At 48.4% G+C, this 18225-nt stretch overlaps 1 long non-coding RNA gene across 4 annotated transcripts in view; it reads left to right on the top strand.

Annotated features, from left to right (window-relative positions):
* Nucleotides 1-13462, top strand: part of LOC125631178 (uncharacterized) — a 52508-nt gene extending 39046 nt beyond the window's left edge. For 3 of the 4 annotated variants that reach the window (XR_012667310.1, XR_007354874.2, XR_012667312.1), the window contains 4 exons: nt 361-554; nt 5408-5488; nt 7473-7705; nt 12360-13462. This is a non-coding gene — a long non-coding RNA (uncharacterized LOC125631178). Of the gene's footprint in view, nt 1-360; nt 555-5407; nt 5489-7472; nt 7706-12334 lie in introns of all 4 variants that reach the window. The other variant, XR_012667311.1, reaches the window with a different exon arrangement.
* Nucleotides 13463-18225: the final 4763 nt, after the last annotated feature.

Below are 18225 nucleotides of genomic sequence, written 5' to 3' on the forward strand. Positions count from 1 at the left end.
GGGAGGAAGTGACTTGCCCAACGCTACATGGGAAATCTGTGATAGAGGCAGGAACTGAACCCATATCTCCTGAGTCACCTCCTGCCTTACCATAGCAGCCCTTCTTTCCCATAGCAGGTGTAGGCTCTCCCTCCTTTCCTCTCCAAGGCAGGGATAACCCCCTTCTTCCCTCTCTTGGAAGGACAGTGGAAGAAAAGCTGCTTCTTCCCATGCAAGGTCTTTGACCTAAGTGTTGTGTCTAGCTGTCTGGTGTCACACGGGAAATGTGCTGTACGAATCTAGAATGCATTGATAATGAATGTCTTTGGCCTTTCCTGGGAGGATGGGAGCTTCATTGTGTCCATCATGTTTTATCCATAGGGTACCTTCCATTCTGCCTACTTAGGGAAAGAGGCCAGCCTTATGGATCTGGGAATTGGGATTCAAATCCCAGCCCTGCCACAGACTTTCTCGATGACCCTTGATCACATGGGCACCTGGCCAGCAAAGCACGTCTACCTGGGTGGAAGCAGAAGCATGTGAGCAGTCCCATTGACATCAGTGGGATTTAACATGTGAGTCCAGTTACGCACGTGCTTAAGTGCTTCGACGGAGAGGGACCGTGGTTGCCTAACACTAGGCACCTAAATAAGAGGCCTGATTATTGTAAAGTGTAGGGCACCCACTGCCCCCATTAATGCAATCAGCTCTCAAAGTCAGCCTCATGGGGCTTGAACCTGGGTCTGTAGGGACTCATCATGGGACCCGACAGCTTGCTGGCATTACCTAGAACCAGAGCTCCTTGAAGCCCAGCCAGTGCTTAATTTGTAATGAAAGAGGTACCAGGGCTCAAGCAATTAGATGCCGGGACTCAAGCAATTTTTCTACATTCATAACTAATACCGCAAGCCCAGAGGTGCCAGGGCTATGAACTGCCAAGCCCAGAGGTGCCGGAGCTCAGCCCTGGCAAGCCCTGGAACAAATTAAGCACTGAGCCTAGCTCAGATAGGAGGCTCCACTCCTGGGCCCCAACTGGTGTAACACTGGTGCTCAGACTGACCTGCTTCCCCGATGTAAGCCAGAAGGAGGAACAGGAAGTTGTCTGTACAACTGGGCTCCATCCTGCTTTGGACTGTTCACCCAGCACTACCTGCTCTTGTATCTTGGTCCTGATCTCTTGGTGTCCTGACTTGACCTGATTCCTGGTATCTGAATCACGGCTCTTCACCTGGTCCTGAAGCTTGGCTGGTGTGGGGGCCCAGCCCCCTACCCTAAACTAACAATTAGCCCTGGCCCTGCCAGTCAGGCTATCATTATTTAGGCTCCTAAATGATGGATTTAAGTGCCTAGGTGTAGGCACTTAAATCTTTGGCCTAAATTTCCCTGATCTTCAATTTCTCCTTCCCCAACGTGGGACTAGTAGCACTTACTTCACAGCGCTGCTGTCCAACTGAGCACATTAGCATTCATAAAGCACGTGGAGATCCTCATCTGGACGGTACAAGAGCAGAGCCTGATCCAAAGCCCCTTGACTTCAATGACAAGACTCCCAATGACTCCCAAGGGCTTTGGATTGTGCCCAAGTGCCACGTATTAAGGCTTCCTGCTGTAGGTGATTGGAAGGGCAGTGCATTCATTCCAGCTACCTTTCTGCAAGTCACCTTGCCCATAATTCACCCAAGTCATTTGCTGGTGTGGGCGGAAGGGGATATTTGAAGAATTCAGTTGGCCGGAATTGGGGTTTTGTCCATTTGGAAAAATAATGACATAGCGATTCTTTCACTTGCCCTCTCCTCTGCTGCACCGGTAGCTGTGCTGGCAGCATCTGAAGCTGATTGATTAGTTTAATAACAGGCAGTTGATATGCAGCCATAAAATTATGCACTTTTACTCATCAGCCTGATTGAACTCCTCTGCTGCTGACAGACCAGGAGCAGAACAGCAGGGTTATAATAATGAGGGAGACAGCCAGGGGAAAAGCTAGGGTGTGGTATTTTGTTGTTGTTTTTTCAAGCCAAGGAAGAAAATGACCCTGAGGAGCTGTCTTTGGAAAATAAGTACCCAAATACACAAGGAGATGTTCAGATGCAATTAGCACTGGAGTGCCACTAAAAATGCACAGAGCTGTGAGGCATCAGCATGGCTTCTTTTGTACAAACCTTGCCTCTGGCTTCCAAAGGTTGTGGGGCCTGATCTTGCAAAGTGCTGAGCCTGCACCTGCAAACAGCTGAGCCCTCTCCATTCCCACGGATGCCGGTGGGAGTCATGGGTGCTCAGCGCTATGCAGGATCAGGCAGATTCAAGTTGGTTGCCATATCTGCTGGGACATGAATATGGGGTGCTGGACAACGTGGGCTTCCGTTCTTGCAGACTCCTAGCAAGGAGGAAAGGATAGCAGAGTGGGTTGGGGGGGGGGGGGGAACAAGTGTCTGCAGTGTGAAGTGCTTCCTCCATGGCAGTGCTAAAGCGGGTGATTGCTAGAGCCCAAGTGGAGAGAGAATGGAGTAATGAGATCCTGGGAAGATATTCAGTGGGACTAATTACTAGGGCTCATGCTATCTGGCCTGTGCCACGTGTGAGTCTTCCCCAGCCCACTGCTTATGCTCTTCAGGCTGAGCTCTGCTCTCAACATCACTGGAGCCACTCCAGATTTACACCAGTGGAACTGAGATCAGATTCTGGCCCTTATAAATTACAGCATGCAAATGTAAAGCAGCCACAGGGGAAAGAGAGGCTTTATTTGGCAGCAGATCAATGTGCCGGGGGAGGGAGAGAGCTTTCTGATGGAAACCAGTGCTCCTCCCCGATCCTGCATGGATGGGCTCTTAAGCGTTTATTTCCCTTTTACTTATTTTTCAGCACTATGTTCCCCGCTTGGGTCTGCAGCACTGACTGTCAGGCACGGTGACTATTGCACATTTTGTTTATAAGATTGATTTGTCTCCGAGCAAGGCAGCTGCTTGTTATATCTGGGATCCCTGTTTGTCTCACTGCCACTAAATGTTTTAACGGAAGGTAATCCTGTGCTGCATTTCCAACAGGTGTATCGAATGAGAGCAGGGGCTGACAGGCAGGCATGGGCACAGCAGAACTTAGGGTCTGATCCAAAGCCCCTACCAGACTTCCCATTGACTTCAATGGGCTTTTGGATCAGGCCCTAGGCTGTATGTGCAGCGCAGTTGGACGTTCTACATAGCAGCAATATGTGTCCCCTTTCAAATCCATGTCAGTGGGGTGTTTCTTCTTCTCCTCCACCTCCCATTTACCCCAATTATGGATTCTGTCTCCTGTGATTCTGATCTGTTCTCAGGGGTGGCGCGTAATGGAGGCTGGGGGAGGATAAGCCACCCCAAACCTCGCGCTGCTGGGGGGGGGGGTTGGGGAGGGCAGTGGCGGATTTGGGGCCCCCAGAAAAATCGCCCCCTGCCACGGCCCTGGAGCTGGAGGAGCTCTCCCTCCCTCCCATGGCAATGGGCCACAGCGGGCTCTTGAGTCCGCAGTGGGGAGGGAAGGAGTCAGCAGGGGGGAAGAGGTTCAGTGGGGATGGAACTGGGGCGGGGCCACAGGGAAATGGGCAGAATGGCGTGGGGCCACGGGCAGGGCCATGGGCAGAGGTGGTGAAATGGGGGAAGGACTCTGGGCTCAGAGCTCCAGCCAGAGCTGAGAGCTCCACCACGGTCCTGAGTGTGGCTGAAAGCTTGATCCTGGCCAGGGCCAAGCTCTCAGCACCTCCCTCCATGGCACCGACTGAGCTCTCAGCCCCCTGTCGTCCGCCCCAGCCAGGGCCACCTGGGCTGCGAGCAGTGAGGGGTGTGTGGCCTCGGCTGGAAGAGGAAGGGCAGGGGGCTAGTGTCCCCAAGGGGAAGCCTCACCCGTTGCCCATACCCGTTCTCATTCTCCGCTTGTCATCCATGGTCTCGCTATGTGTCCACGGGCTACCACTGAACCTATTGGCTACCACTATTTCTATGTATAATAGAGATCTGGATGCTTTTGTTGCAGACATAGGTCTGTAGTGTGGACCCGGCCTAAGTCTGAGGGGGTTTATAAGTTGATGGAGTCCACAATAAGATTCCAGCACTCAGCGTAAATAGGTTAGGAGGGCGTGACTAACATTACATGAAACCCAGCCTAAGCCTTCTCCCCAGGCATTGTTGCCACTGCTCTCAGAGCTGTCTGTCCCCCTGTCCCCCCCGTACTCTTCCAACTAGCTACTTTCACCCCCTTTGTCTAATGGGCCACATCTGCTTTGAGTCAAGCATAATTACCATGCAGCTCCCTACGGGGTCCCAGCACCTGCTTTAGCACATCCTTCCTAGTCTCTCTCCAGTTTCTACCCTTAACGCTGGGCCTAGTCCAGTGCCGACTGAAATCAGTGGGAGGCTTTCTGTTGACTTCAGTAGGAGTTGGGTCAGATCTGAAGAGGGGTATTCCTGTCTGATCCCAAGAATTGGGGGAATGGGATCCTAGGCCTAGAGGTGAATTAAGATTTATTGGGGCTCTGGACACAAAGAACACTTGGGCCCCCCACATCCCGGGGACCCAGGGGCACCGGAACTGGGGAGCCATTCCCCCCTCTTTTTAACATGCATAGTAGTCTTGCACGGGCTCAGAGTGGTGGTGGCAGGGCTGTGCTTTCAGGCAGGGGAGCTGATAAGATGATCAGCTCCCTCACCACAAATCACAGCCCCTGCTAGCAGCACCAGACTCTTCCCAGTGGGGGGCTGAGGTGGGCCTTAGTCCCCCCTCGCCCCAGGGCCCTGCCCTTGCTCCTCCTCTTGCCCCTGAGGCCCTGCTCCCAGGCCAAGCAAGAAGCCAGAGCCGGGCTGTGTTAGGAGCTGTCCAGGGAGCCCGGGCTGCTGTTGAGAACTCTGGATGGCGTGCCCCAGGGGATGGGGACACTAGCCGGGGGCTGCTCTCAGCCCCCTGGCCCTCCACCCAGGGCAGATGGAGGAGGGGCCGGGCCCTGGGGAGAAGAGGAGGAGAAGGGGGCAGAGACCCCCCGCACACACTTCTACACAGTTTCTGGCACTCCCGAGGCCTCCAAATTGGCTGGGACCCCTGGACACAAGTTCCATGGGCCCATGCATTAATCTGCCACTGAGCCCAGACCACAGAAATAGAAGTCAGAACTCCTGGATTTAGTTTCTATCTCTGCCAATGAATTCTTGTGTTGTTTCTAGACACAAGCTCTCTGTCCCTTAGAGGAATGATTTAGGATGGTCCAAGAGGAAAGTAATGGCATGGAATGTCATTGCTGAAGATATTCTTCAGTGTTTATTATTTAAATAACACCGTATCTTTTCATGGCTTGTCACAGAGATAAATATGTGCTTCCTGTCCCAAACAGCCTATTGTCTATGTTACACCACATAAGAAAAGGAAGACATGGTGTATGTAACTGAAACTGTTGTGCTGTTGTTTTCAGAGGACTGCACCTTTCGAAGTCTAAGAACTCTGCCTATAGGCAGCCATCTTTCTCTCAGAGCTGTTGCAGCCTGTTACAAGGGTACGTTCTTACATACGCTGTGCTCTCTGACAAAGACTTTGCTTTTGTTCTTTCTTAATGTAAAATGAAAGTAGAGCTCTTCAAAACTTTTCAAACAAAAATTAGTGCAGTTGAAAAGTGACTTCTTTTTTAAAGAGGTGACCTTTGCAAAAAAGCTTTAGGTTTGTCTGTTTGTTTTTAAACAAAATCAGAAAACAAATTTAGCTGGTGTCTCAAGGTCCATTTCCTCCCTCGACTTTTCAGGAGTGAATTGTGGAAAAAAATAAAATTACCAAAATGACAAATTTTCACTATGCAAATTTTTCATGAATTTTTAAAGCAAAAAAAAAAAATCACTCCTTTTCAAAGCCTATGGAACAAAAATAATTTTTAAATTCTTTGTGGAAGTTTCCTCCTCCTTTTTTTCCCCAACCAACCCTAAATGTCAGTTCAGATGGAAACAATATAATGACACGTATATGGAAAGCATAAGAGAATGACAAGGCAGGTGAACGTAACATATGGAGAGGGGCTATGACCAATAAAGATCAGCTGAGTCAAAGGATGTTGCACAGAAATCTTATAAACTCAGCTGTATTTTTAAGCAGAGGGGGCAAAAGGGGAGGGGTAGATAGCACAGGAGCAGAGGGCAAAGAATACAGGGTTTGAGTTGGGAATTCAAAGAGTGAGGATTAGTACTAGCTCAGAGGAAGAGGGTTATTCTTTCAGGGCTGGGTACAGCATGAAAAGAAGTGTGGGCGGAGAACACAAGGGAGCGTTGAGATAGGAGAATGGACAGAGGTGACACAAGGAAACTGTTTTGGGGGCCTATGGTGTGGCCTGAGATACCTAACTCTAGGCACCCAATTTTGGCCTTAGTGAAGTTGCCAACTATGTCATCATAATAGTGTATTCCTGTGGGACGGGGCATGTCAGGTAGATAACAGCTCGGACTACTGACTTCGCAAAGACACCTATCACCAGTGCACTCCTCGTTTGACTCTCTGTTCACCTCTTACACTAGGGTTTAGATAACAGGTAAGTCACGCCCACTCAGTGTGGTGGTCTGTCCCCTCATATCAGCTGGGCCACAGAGATTGCTGAGTCTGATGCAGCCTTGGCTAACAGAGCTGGGGTCTTTTAGTTCAAGCAGTAGAGGCTCATGCATTTAGATCCAGAGTCCTCAGGCCCGATCCCTGTTATGGTGTTGCACTAGATTGTTAGCTCACTGGGCCAGGGATTGTCTGTTTGGACAAAAACAACGAGGAGTCCTTGTGGCACCTTAGAGACTAACACATTTATTTGAGCATATTGTCTCATTAGACTGACCTCCCACTTGGTAAGGCAACTCCCATCTTTTCATGTGCTGGGTATTTATACCTGCTACTGTATTTTCCACTCCATGCATCTGATGAAGTGGGTTCTAGCCCACGAAAGCTTATGCCCAAATAAATGTGTTAGTCTCTAAGGTGCCACAAGGACTCCTCGTTGTTTTTGCTGATACAGACTAACACGGCTGCCACTCTGAAATCTGTTTGGACAAGGGCCCTGAACCCTGTTTGGGATCCTTAGGCATGATCACAATAGTAATCATAAATGATGACTCCTGCACATCAGGCTTATCAACTGTGAGGAGGAACACCACCAAACACCATGTCTCTGATTTTAATTTAATCAGATTCATTTTATTTATTGGTGTTGAGGGTCAGCAGTATAATGCCGTAGGGAAAGTTCCGAGAGAATTTAATAGTAAATGATCATCTTTCCCTAGAGTTTTAAAAGTTTCTAGGATTTTGGAGTAGTTCCTGCAGAATCCAATTTTATTTCTATAAAGTCCTAGCCATTTCATCCCTTATTTTTTCCCTAGGACTTTCCCCAGAAGGATAGAACAACTCACTCAGCTTGAGACAAGTGAACAGCACACCCAGCCAGCATATAGTTACATAAGAGCTTTCAGTCTTGCTGTTTGTCTCAAGCTCTTCACCATTTTGTTTTCCTTCATTAGGCTCCTGCTGCCCTTTCTCAGAACTCCCCCTCCTCTCTGTAACACAAACACCAACTGCAATCCAGCCAGAGCTGACAGGCCGCTTCCTCTCAGAGCTGAAAGGTCAGGCCTCCTCGCTGCAGCCCGAGTTCCTGAGCCCAGCCACCTTCTCAGATTCAGAGACGTCAGTTCTTTATTTTTCCTCCTGCACCAGAAGAGCCCTGTGTTTGCCAGGGAATTCGGAAAGTTGCATGGTAAGTGGGAGGGAAAGTGCCCTGTGGTGAAATACAGCTGCGGATGTGTGTTGTCACCGCTATTTTTTCAGCACTGTTAATGAGGGTGAATGTTATAGAATTGTCCCTGGTTTTGCTTTCTTCTGGCTGGTTACTGTACTGCATGCCATGGCCACTTGCAACTTCAGCACTGGAAACAGAATTCAGACCCTCGTTCGTGCTCCCCTTGAGAAGGCTCTGCCTGCCCATGAAGAGAGCCTCCATTAGCAGATGAGAAGTTCCATTAGAGAGTAGAAACAACACGGGACCTAACCAGATCAGCCACACCATCACCGGTTCATTCACTTGCACGTCCACCAATGTAATCTACGCCATCATGTGCCAGCAATGCCCCTCTTGCTATGTACATCAGCCAAACTGGACAGTCCCTACGTAAAAGGATAAATGGACACAAATCGGATATTAGGAATGGCAATATACAAAAACCTGTAGGAGAACACTTCAACCTCCCTGGACACACACTAGCAGATAGAAAAGGAGTACTTGTGGCACCTTAGAGACTAACCAATTTATTTGAGCATGAGCTTTCGTGAGCTACAGCTCACTTCATCGGATGCATACCGTGGAAACTGCAGCAGACTTTATATACACACAGAGAATATGAAACAATACCTCCTCCCACCCCACTGTCCTGCTGGTAATAGCTTATCTAAAGTGATCATCAGGTTGGGCCATTTCCAGCACAAATCCAGGTTTTCTCACCCTCCACCCCCCCACACAAATTCACTCTCCTGCTGGTGATAGCCCATCCAAAGTGACAACTCTTTACACAATGTGCATGATAATCAAGTTGGGCCATTTCCTGCACAAATCCAGGTTCTCTCACCCCCTCACCCCACTCCCAAAAAACACACACACAAACTCACTATCCTGCTGGTAATAGCTCATCCAAAGTGACCACTCTCCCTACAATGTGCATGATAATCAAGGTGGGCCATTTCCAGCACAAATCCTGACACTAGCAGATGTAAAGGTAGCCATCCTGCAGCAAAAAAACTTCAGGACCAGACTTCAAAGAGAAACTGCTGAGCTTCAGTTCATTTGCAAATTTGACACCATCAGCTCAGGATTAAACACAGACTGTGACTTGCTCGCCAAGGACAAAAGCAGTTTCTCCTCCCTTGGTGTTCACACCTCAATTGCGAAAAGAAGGCCTCATCCTCCCTGATTGAACTAACCTTGTTATCCCTAGCTTGATTCTTGCTTGCATATTTATACCTGCCATTGGAAATTTCCATTACATGCATCCGACGAAGTGGGTATTCACCCACGAAAGCTTATGCTCCAATACGTCTGTTAGTCTATAAGGAGCCACAGGACTCTTTGCCGCTCTAACATAGGATGGGATTTTCAGACGCACTCCGTGTTGGCCTGGCTTTGCTCCCATGGAAATTGATAGTAAAACTCCCATGGTCATCAACAGGAGTAAAGTTAGGCCAAAGGTAAATAGTGCAGATGGAGCCTATGGCACGCAGCCAACCAAGTTGATTGCCCTTAAAAATAGTGAGGGCCTCTTTGCTTTTCATGAAGGCTACATATCCCGTGTGGCACTTTCAATAGAAGTCCAGAGGCAGCAAAAAACCTAACTGTATTGAGGAGTCATCTTTCCCCATTCCCCTAGTAAAAAAGGCAGAAGAATCATTCTCCAGGGCAGTCCTTACATATACGCAAACTACGCACCTGCGTAGGGCAGCAGGAAATTTGGAGCACCAAATTGCCCCAAATTTCCTGGTGCCCTATGCAGCTGCGTGCTGCTCCAGCGGCCAGCCCAGTCCCCCAGCCGGCTGAGCTGGCCAGGAAAGCTGCCCCCGCCCCTGCTCCACCTCTTCCCCAAAGCCCCTGCCCCTGGTATGCCCCCACCCCACCTCTTCCCACCCCTGCTCCGTCCCTGCCCTCACTCCACCCCTCCCCAAAGCCCCCAGTCCACTTTTTCCCTTGAGCTACATCCCAGGGGACTGCAGCAGGGAGTGACCTGGAGCGACCCAGCCCCAGCCCGCTCTGCTCTGCCGGCTCGTGCTGGGGGGCGGTTTCCTGCCTGCTCCTGCTCCCCACGTGGAGGCGTGGGGCCGTGCCCCACCCTCCCGCGGGGGGGGTGTGCTGTGTAGGGCACCAAAATGTCTAGGGAGGGCCCTGTCATTCTCCATGGGTCAGTTTTAAAAAGAAAGGAATCTACTAAGTCCAAGTCGTGTAATCAAGGTGTGACAGACAGCTGGATCCTTGTATGCAGTGTTGTAGCCATGTCGGTCCCAGGATATTAGAGAGACAAACTGGGTGAGGTAATATCTTTTATTGGACCGCCTTTTGTTGGTCAGAGAGACAAGCTTTCGAGCTGACACAGAGCTCTTCTTCAGGTCTGCAAAACTTACTCAAAAAGAAAAGGAGTACTTGTGGCAAACCCACTCTCCTGTTGGTAATAGCTTATCTAAAGTGATCACTCTCCTTACAATGTGTGTGATAATCAAGGTGGACCATTTCCAGCACAAATCCAGGGTTTAACAAGAACGTCTGAGGAAGGGGGTGGGGGGGGGGTAGGAAAAAACAAGGGGAAATGGGTTACCTTGCATAATGACTTAGCCACTCCCAGTCTCTATTCAAGCCTAAGTTAATTGTATCCAATTTGCAAATGTATTCCAATTCAGCAGTCTCTCGCTGGAGTCTGGTCACGCGATTACAGACATGAAAGTTGCGATATTACAACAGAAAAACTTCAAAACCAGAGTCCAGCAAGAGACTGCTATTACCAACAGGAGAGTGGGTTTGTTGAGGAGGGTGGGGAGAAAACCTGGATTTGTGCTGGAAATGGCCCACCTTGATTATCATACACATTGTAAGAAGAGTGATCACTTTAGATAAGCTATTACCAACAGGAGAGTGGGGTGGGGGGAGAGAAAACCTTTTGTAGTGATAAACACCCATTTTTTCATGGTTTGTGTGTATAAAAACATCTGCTGTATTTTCCACAGTATGCATCCGATGAAGTGAGCTGTAGCTCACGAAAGCTTATGGTCAAATAAATTGGTTAGTCTCTAAGGTGCCACAAGTACTCCTTTTCTTTTTGCGAATACAGACTAACAGGGCTGTAACTCTGAAAACTTACTTAAGAGTGTCACAGTTAAATACATGATGGAACAAATTGTTTAACATAAGTAGTTAACACATATTTCAAGGGACCATTCAAGGTGAAGTGGCCCATTAACAAACAGCTATAGGGTAATTCTTCATTTGGTACCTAGCTACCACAGAGATGCACACATTAAAAATAATGACAGGTTTCAGAGTAGCAGCCGTGTTAGTCTGTATTCACAAAAAGAAAAGGAGTACTTGTGGCACCTTAGAGACTAAAAAATTTATTTGAGAATAAGCTTTCATGAGCTACCGATGCATCCGATGAAGTGAGCTGTAGCTCATGAAAGCTTATGCTCAAATAAATTTTAGTTAGTCTCTAAGGTGCCACAAGTACATTAAAAATAACTAGATCAAAAGACAAAAGTTTGCCCAAGGCCTGGAGCTCAAGTGTAGATAAAATGCCAGTGGCCACTGCGTTTCTAACACCACATTGATTAGATTAATAGGCTTCATATGTTTAAGGCCAGAAAAATATGAATTATAACTGTGCTAAGTATGTTTAAGAACAATTTACTAGATGCCCAAAAAGCCACAGCCCCACAATTAAGAAAGAAGGCCATACTGGTTAAAAAATCCAACCTGCCTTAGAGAGGAAATGAAGGGAGCTCTAAAAAATAAACTAACAGTATATAGCCCATTGAAGAATGAAGAAATTGATAGTAATGAATATAAATCAGAAGCTAGGAATTGTAGAAAATTGATAAGGAAAGCAAAAGGACACAAAAGGACAAAAGGAAAGCAAAAGGACAAGGAGAAATCTATGGCCAGCGGAGTTAAGGACAATAGGAAGGAGTTTTAAAAGTATATTAGGAACAAAAAGAATCCTAACAATGGTATTGATACATTGCTAGATGGGAATGGTAGAATTACCAATAATAATGCAGCCCAGTAACTCATTCATCTTTATCCATCATAATGAGGTCCAAAATAGAGTTGCCTTATGTTGAGTACAATACCTTTTGTGTTAGAAAAATCATCTATAATTTTTTAAAACTCTAATGATATTTTACTACTGGCTGCCTGCATCTTCAAGCATATGTCTCCCAAAATGAAGTTCCCCAGAACAGCACAGTGTTTCCTTCCACACATAACAGACAGATGCTTAGGCAATAACTCATCCTGGTTTGATTCAGTGGTCTGTAACAGACCTCCACAATTACCGCCTCCTGGGCTTTGTTAGTTAGCACACTGATCTGTATGCGTTCAAGATCCTGCACTTCTGAGCTAACTCTAAAACAGGGAATGGTGTCTTTAATGTAGAGCACTACCCCCCACCTCTGTTATGCTCTCTATCCTTGCTGAGCGGGTTATAACGAGTGATTTTGGCATTCTAATGTTACGAGTCGTCCCACCAAGTTTCAGTAATGCCCGCTTACCCAGGCTCCTAGCTTCGATATATAAACAGTTGGAAAAATTTCCTGTGTCGCACATTTCTCCCGTCAATACCCCCTCTTGTGTTGTTAGTTTAACGTCCTCCTGTCTGCTCCAGCTAGCCTCCAGCTGAGAAGATTAGCCCGTTGTTTGTGAGATGCCATCCTGTTCCTACAGCCCCCTCTCCCACTGGAATGTGGCCCAAAGCATCACAAAACCAAAATCTTCAGCTTCACACCGGTCGTGCTACCACCAGTGGTTCACATCCAGTATTTTCTGCCTTCTCTCGCTCATGAGACCGGAAGGATATTTGAAGATATCACTTGGACTTTCCTCTTCTTCATCTGCCTCCTAAAATCCTGAATCTCTCCCGAATCTGTGTAATTCCACATGGTGTCAAGTCATTGGTTCCAATGTGTATCATCACCAGTGGAGATTTGCCAGGTATCTTCATAATCCTGCCCAACCTTGAAGTGATATCTTGTAATTCAATCTATTCTGAGCACAGTACTACCTGCATTACTCTCAAGCCTGCCCTGGACTGGTTGTAGGGGAATGGGCAGACATGAGTCCAGCCAAGTATACCCCATCTGCTGTTCTTCACCTGGCATGCATGCAGCTTTCTGAACAGGTGATAAAGCTGGTTCCCTCACCTGCCAAAGCTGTTTCTGAAGTGTAGCACGGTAGGATCGCACCAGTGCTAGCTGTCTGCAGTACATGGTAATGGAGGACACAGTGCCTGTCCGCACTGGGTGCATCTTCACTCACCACCAGTGAGAGCAGCAGCAGAAACTACTGTTGAGCGGTATATACAGCCTGGGGTCTAATCCTCAGAGTTGGCGGAGCTGTGCTGCTAGTCTATGATGTGTCCTGCCTCATGCAAGCAAAGCCCCCTCGTTGTCCACCTTCAGATCCCTCCTCAACATTCTCCTTTGCTGTGATGCCTAAAAAAACAATGACAGTGATTAGGCTGCTGGTGCCTACCACGCTGACCAATATTGTCTCATTGTTTCTTGGTACTGCCTTGTCTGACTCTGTCTGTCGTCTCCTGAATTACACTGTAAACTCCCTTGCAGCAAGGACTGTATTTTTGTTCAGTCTTCGTACAGCACCTAGCACAGTTGGATTCTGGTCCACGACTGGGGCTTCTAGGTGCCATTGCAATGCAAGTACTAAATAAATATACGTAAAAGTGAGCACAATCCCACGGGAGGTGTGATCACCAAGGCACTATCATCAGAAATGTCATGTTTGGATGTGTATTGTGTGGTGTCTCAGGCACGTTCGGCCATAATTCTCTGGTGTATATAAGTCCAATGAGGTGGGGAAAGAAAGACAGCTTATTGCAGAATTAGCACCGCTTTTCCTGGCAGAGGAAAACAGTTTCACTTATTTTCTGCATAACTTTTATTTTGGGCTCAGCGAGGCAAAATGCCAGGGAGCAACAGCATGTTTACCTAAGAGCAGCTAAAAGAGCCATGTAGCAATCAAGGTATTGAGTGGGTAAGGCTGAAAATAGATCAGCTTGGAAAGGCTTTGATCAAAAGCGATCAGCGGGGGACTGGATGGCTCAGAGCACTGGTAATGAGATACGGTGACTTTCGCACTCAGGAGGCAGGCTCCCGACTAGCCCAGGCTAATGAGTAGGCCGGGTGAACTAAACTGGTGATCTCAGTCTAGTTCCTTGTGAGCTGCTGCCCACCGCATGGTTGGAAGGCCCAGGATGAAATGGGCCCTGGAGACTGAATTACCCTCTCTGCCCATACTGGATATAACCATTCAGCCTCCAGGACTGTCGGGGGGTATTTTTCACTGTGCCCAATGACAGAGTCTCTCTCTTTTCTAATAGTCAGTAAAGATGGGCAGGGAATGAGTTATCAGCATCTGTGCAGGCTAGGGGAGCAGGGAAGAATGCTGAGACAGGGCGACATGGACAGGCCACAGACCCTGCCATCAGCTGAGGTGGTGCCGGAACGTGCAGCTGCCATTATGATTGATACAGACACAGAACAAGGAGTTACAGGCATAACGTAAAGCTGACTTGAGGAAGCCTGAGGGACAGATGCAGGTGAGAACCCATGAAACAGAGGGAGTCCTTCAGCTGTGGTAGCCAGCAGCTAAACTGGGACTGCAAGAGCAATACCCAAACCCAAATGAAGCCCTCTCTAGAAAAAGGGAGAGCCTGAATCATCAGTCTCCTGAAAACTCGGTGCCAGCTCTCCACGCTGAGATGATGGGTTTGGTCCCAGGTCCTGGCTCTGCTGTGTAAGGCCAGGGATTGAAAACAGAGGGGTTTCTATAAAGAGCAATGGTGGGATGGGCACCAGTATTTCTCTTTGCTGCCTGATGGACAGAGGAAACAGGACACACCCAGAGCAGATGCTCAAGGCAGCCATGTTGGGAACAGCCATTTGTTTATGTATTCTCCTCATCTGTTCTGGTCATTCCAAAATGGTCACGCTCCCCCCATTCTAGTGACAGCCTTGTCTGGTCCTGGCTGCAGTTCTCATTGCCATGGTGCAGGTTCCTCCTTTGAGCCACCCATGGCTCTATAGCAGGGGTTCTCAAACTTCATTGCACCCCCACCCCCTTCTGACAACAAAAATTACTACATGACCCCAGGAGGGGGGACAGAAGCCTAAGCCACCCAAGCCTCACTGCCCTGGGTGGGGGGACCAAAGGCAAAGCCTGGGCCCCACCACCTTGGGCAGAGGGCCAAAGTCCAGGCAGGGGACCTATAACCTGAGATCTGCCCGCAGGGCTGAAGCTCTCGGGCTTTGGCTTCGGCCCTGGGCGGTGGGGTTTGGGCTTGGGCTTCAGTTCCGGGCCCCAGAAAGTCTAAGGCAGCCCTGGCAACGCCATTAAAATGGGGTCACGACCCACTTTGGGGTCCTGACCCGCAGTTTAAGAACTGCTGCTCTATATAGTGACATGGGACTCCACGGAGATCCTTGTGAATGGGACACATGCTTTTTGGGGGGTGGCTCACTCTGAGCAGGTGTCTGTGGCCACCTCTGCCTTCTGGGATCACTGTGAAAGAAAGAGGCTTATATATTCCCAGTCTTCCAATGGCAACTCATAGGTGCCGACTCCGTGGGTGCTCCAGCCCGGCAGCCCCCCCGATCAGCACCTCCCCTTCCCCCCAGTGCCTCCTGCCTGCTGACAGCCCCGCCAATCAGCTTCTCCCCCTCCCTTCCAGTGCCTCCCACCTGCCAAAGTCAGCTGTTCAGTGGTGTGCAGGAGGTGCTATGGGGCAGGGGGACGAGTGAGGTCAGGGCGTGGGAGCTCAACAGGGCGGGAAGAGGCCAGACAGGGACATGAAGAGGCAGGGTGGGGGCTGGGCCTGGGGTGGACCAGGGAGCTTAGAAAGTCAGTGCCTCTGAGTGCCCCAATATAACTCCCTGAGACTCTCCTTAGGCCTCCCCAATAAATGTCCTGATTCCCCGCCCCATTGACAAACCCTTGCGTTTCCCACTGCTGACAAGCACCACCAGCTTGCCCTGCACCCTTGTGATTACTAGGCTATTTGCCTGGAGCCTTAATCAGGGGCACTGGAACAGGGGGACCAGGGGGCCATGGCACCCCACTTGTTATCTGCTGTAAGGTCAAGCAACAGGGGGAGGGGGCGGAGAGGAGTGAGCAGGGGGCGGGGTTTGGGGGGAAGAGGTGGTACAGGGTAAGGGTCTTGGGGGAAGAGGCAGTGCAGGAGTGGGGGCTGAAGGAGAAGGGGTGGTATGGCTCAGGGGGGCAGGGCCACGGTTTGGGTGCCTACTGACCCCTCCCACCCCATATTTAGGGCACTTCCACTGCTCCTGGCCTCAATGTCTGATCTCATACAAACCCTAGGGCCAGGTCTCTTCGTAGCACCTTCACTTAGTGTGAGAGCGATACAGTTCCCTAGTAGCCTTATTGTCGTAAATTACCCAGAGAGTTTCACAAAAGGATTTCATATGAAGAGCTCGTGATAAGTGAGAACAACATCCTCAAACGCTCTCTTCGGAAGGGTTGTGAGTCCTCACGATCAGGACAAACTGGTCACCAAATGGGTCCAGGAAGGAATTTCTTCCCATGGTAATAGCGTGGCACTGTTACGTACATACCTGGGGTTTTACAGCTTCTGACAAAACATCCAGCAATGAGGTGCAGCATACAAAGGACCAAAGAAGGAAGGCAATTCTTACAGGATGGGGGACTCTATCCGGGGAAGCAGGGAGTATGAAAAAGATTTGGGGCAGTTGTGGATAACCAGCTGAACATGATTTCTTAGTGCAACAATGCTGTGGACGAAAGGGCTAATGTGATCCTGGGAGGCATACACAGGGGAATCTCAAGTAGGAATATAGAGGTTATTTTATCTAGGCATTTGGCACTGGTATGATCACTGCTGGAATCCTGTGTCCAGTTCTGGTTGCCCACAATTCAAGAAAGATGTTGATACTTTGGAGAAGGTTCAGAGAAGAGCCATGAGAATGATTAAAGGATTAGAAACCATGCCTTATGGTGATTGACTCAACAAGCTCAATGTATTTAGCTTAACAAATTAAGGTTAAGGGGTGACTTGATCACAGTCTATAAGTACCTCCATGGAGATCAAATAGTTGATAATGGGCTCTTCAGTCTAGTAGAAAAAGGTCTAACATGATCCAATGGGTGAAAGCTAAAGCTAGACAAATTCAGACTGGAAATACAGGGTACATTTTTAACAGTGAGGGTAAATAGTCATTGGAACAATTTACTTAGAGTTCTGGTGGATTCTCCACCAGTGAAAAGAAAAGGAGTACTTGTGGCACCTTAGAGACTAACAGATTTATTTGAGCGTACTCCCTTTCTTTTTGCGAATACAGACTAACACGGCTGCTACTCTCCACCAGTGGTAACTTTTAAATCAAGAGTAGGTGTTTTTCTGAAAGATCTGCTCTAAGGATGATTTTGGGGGCAGTTCTCTGGCCTGTGTTATACAGGAGAGCAGACTAGGTAATCACAATGATCCCTTCTGGCCTTGGAATCTGTGAATCTATTAATCATAGATAGTGTATAAGAATAGATGGGTTGTGGGTCTGTTCCACATTATGTAATTCCTGTGTTCTTTGCCTTTAGGGGTTTTCAAAAGCTGTCTAGGAGATTTAGATGCCTGGTTCCTATGTGAAATTTATGGGAACTGGGCATCCAGCTCTCTCAGATGACCTTGAAAATCTCAGCCTCATTCTCCACATCAGTTCTCTCGTGGCTCAGTGAACAATATTGGTTGACCTCACTGTGCAGATTTCTTTTGTGTGTGTGTGTTTGGCGTTTAAGGCCAGATGGGGCCGCAAGATCATCTAGTCTGACCTCCTTTATATCACAGGCCACCAACACCACCACATCCCCTCACACTAACCCAACAATCAAAATTAGTCCAAAATATTCCAGCCCACAGGAGATTCAACTATTATGTACCACAGTGTCGTTGCAGTCATGTTGGTCCCAGAACACTAGAGAGACAAGGCGGGTGAGGTAATATCTTGTATGGGACCAACTTCTGTTGGTGAGAAAGACAAGCTTTCTCTGAAGAAAGCTCTGTGTAGCTCGAAAGCTTGTCTCTTTCACCAACAGACATTGGTCCGATAAAAGGTATCGGGAGGTATTGCCTCACCCACTTTGTCTCTCTGTTATGGGCCACAGGCAGAGAAAAGGAGGGTCTGAGGTGCACCAGTGCCTGAGGCCCCCGCCATGGCAAAGAAATGATTAAAAACTACAAACTGCAAAACGACAACAGTGAGCAACTCAGAGAAAACTGCCAGATGTCTGGGCTTTCCCACAGCTTCTGTGCTTAGTTAGAGAAATCTGAATGGAAAATAAAAATAACAAATCTTTGCAGTGTGGCTATTTTTGCCCTGGGATCATGACGCCTTTCCGGTCTCCTGCTCTCAGATAAAACTGAGTGGATCTCCAAATGCACTAACTGTACAAATATTGGCAGCCCTCAGGCTGGCGTTTCATCACCA

Source organism: Caretta caretta, chromosome 2 (assembly GCF_965140235.1).
Source record: "Caretta caretta isolate rCarCar2 chromosome 2, rCarCar1.hap1, whole genome shotgun sequence".
NCBI classification, from domain to species: domain Eukaryota; kingdom Metazoa; phylum Chordata; order Testudines; family Cheloniidae; genus Caretta; species Caretta caretta.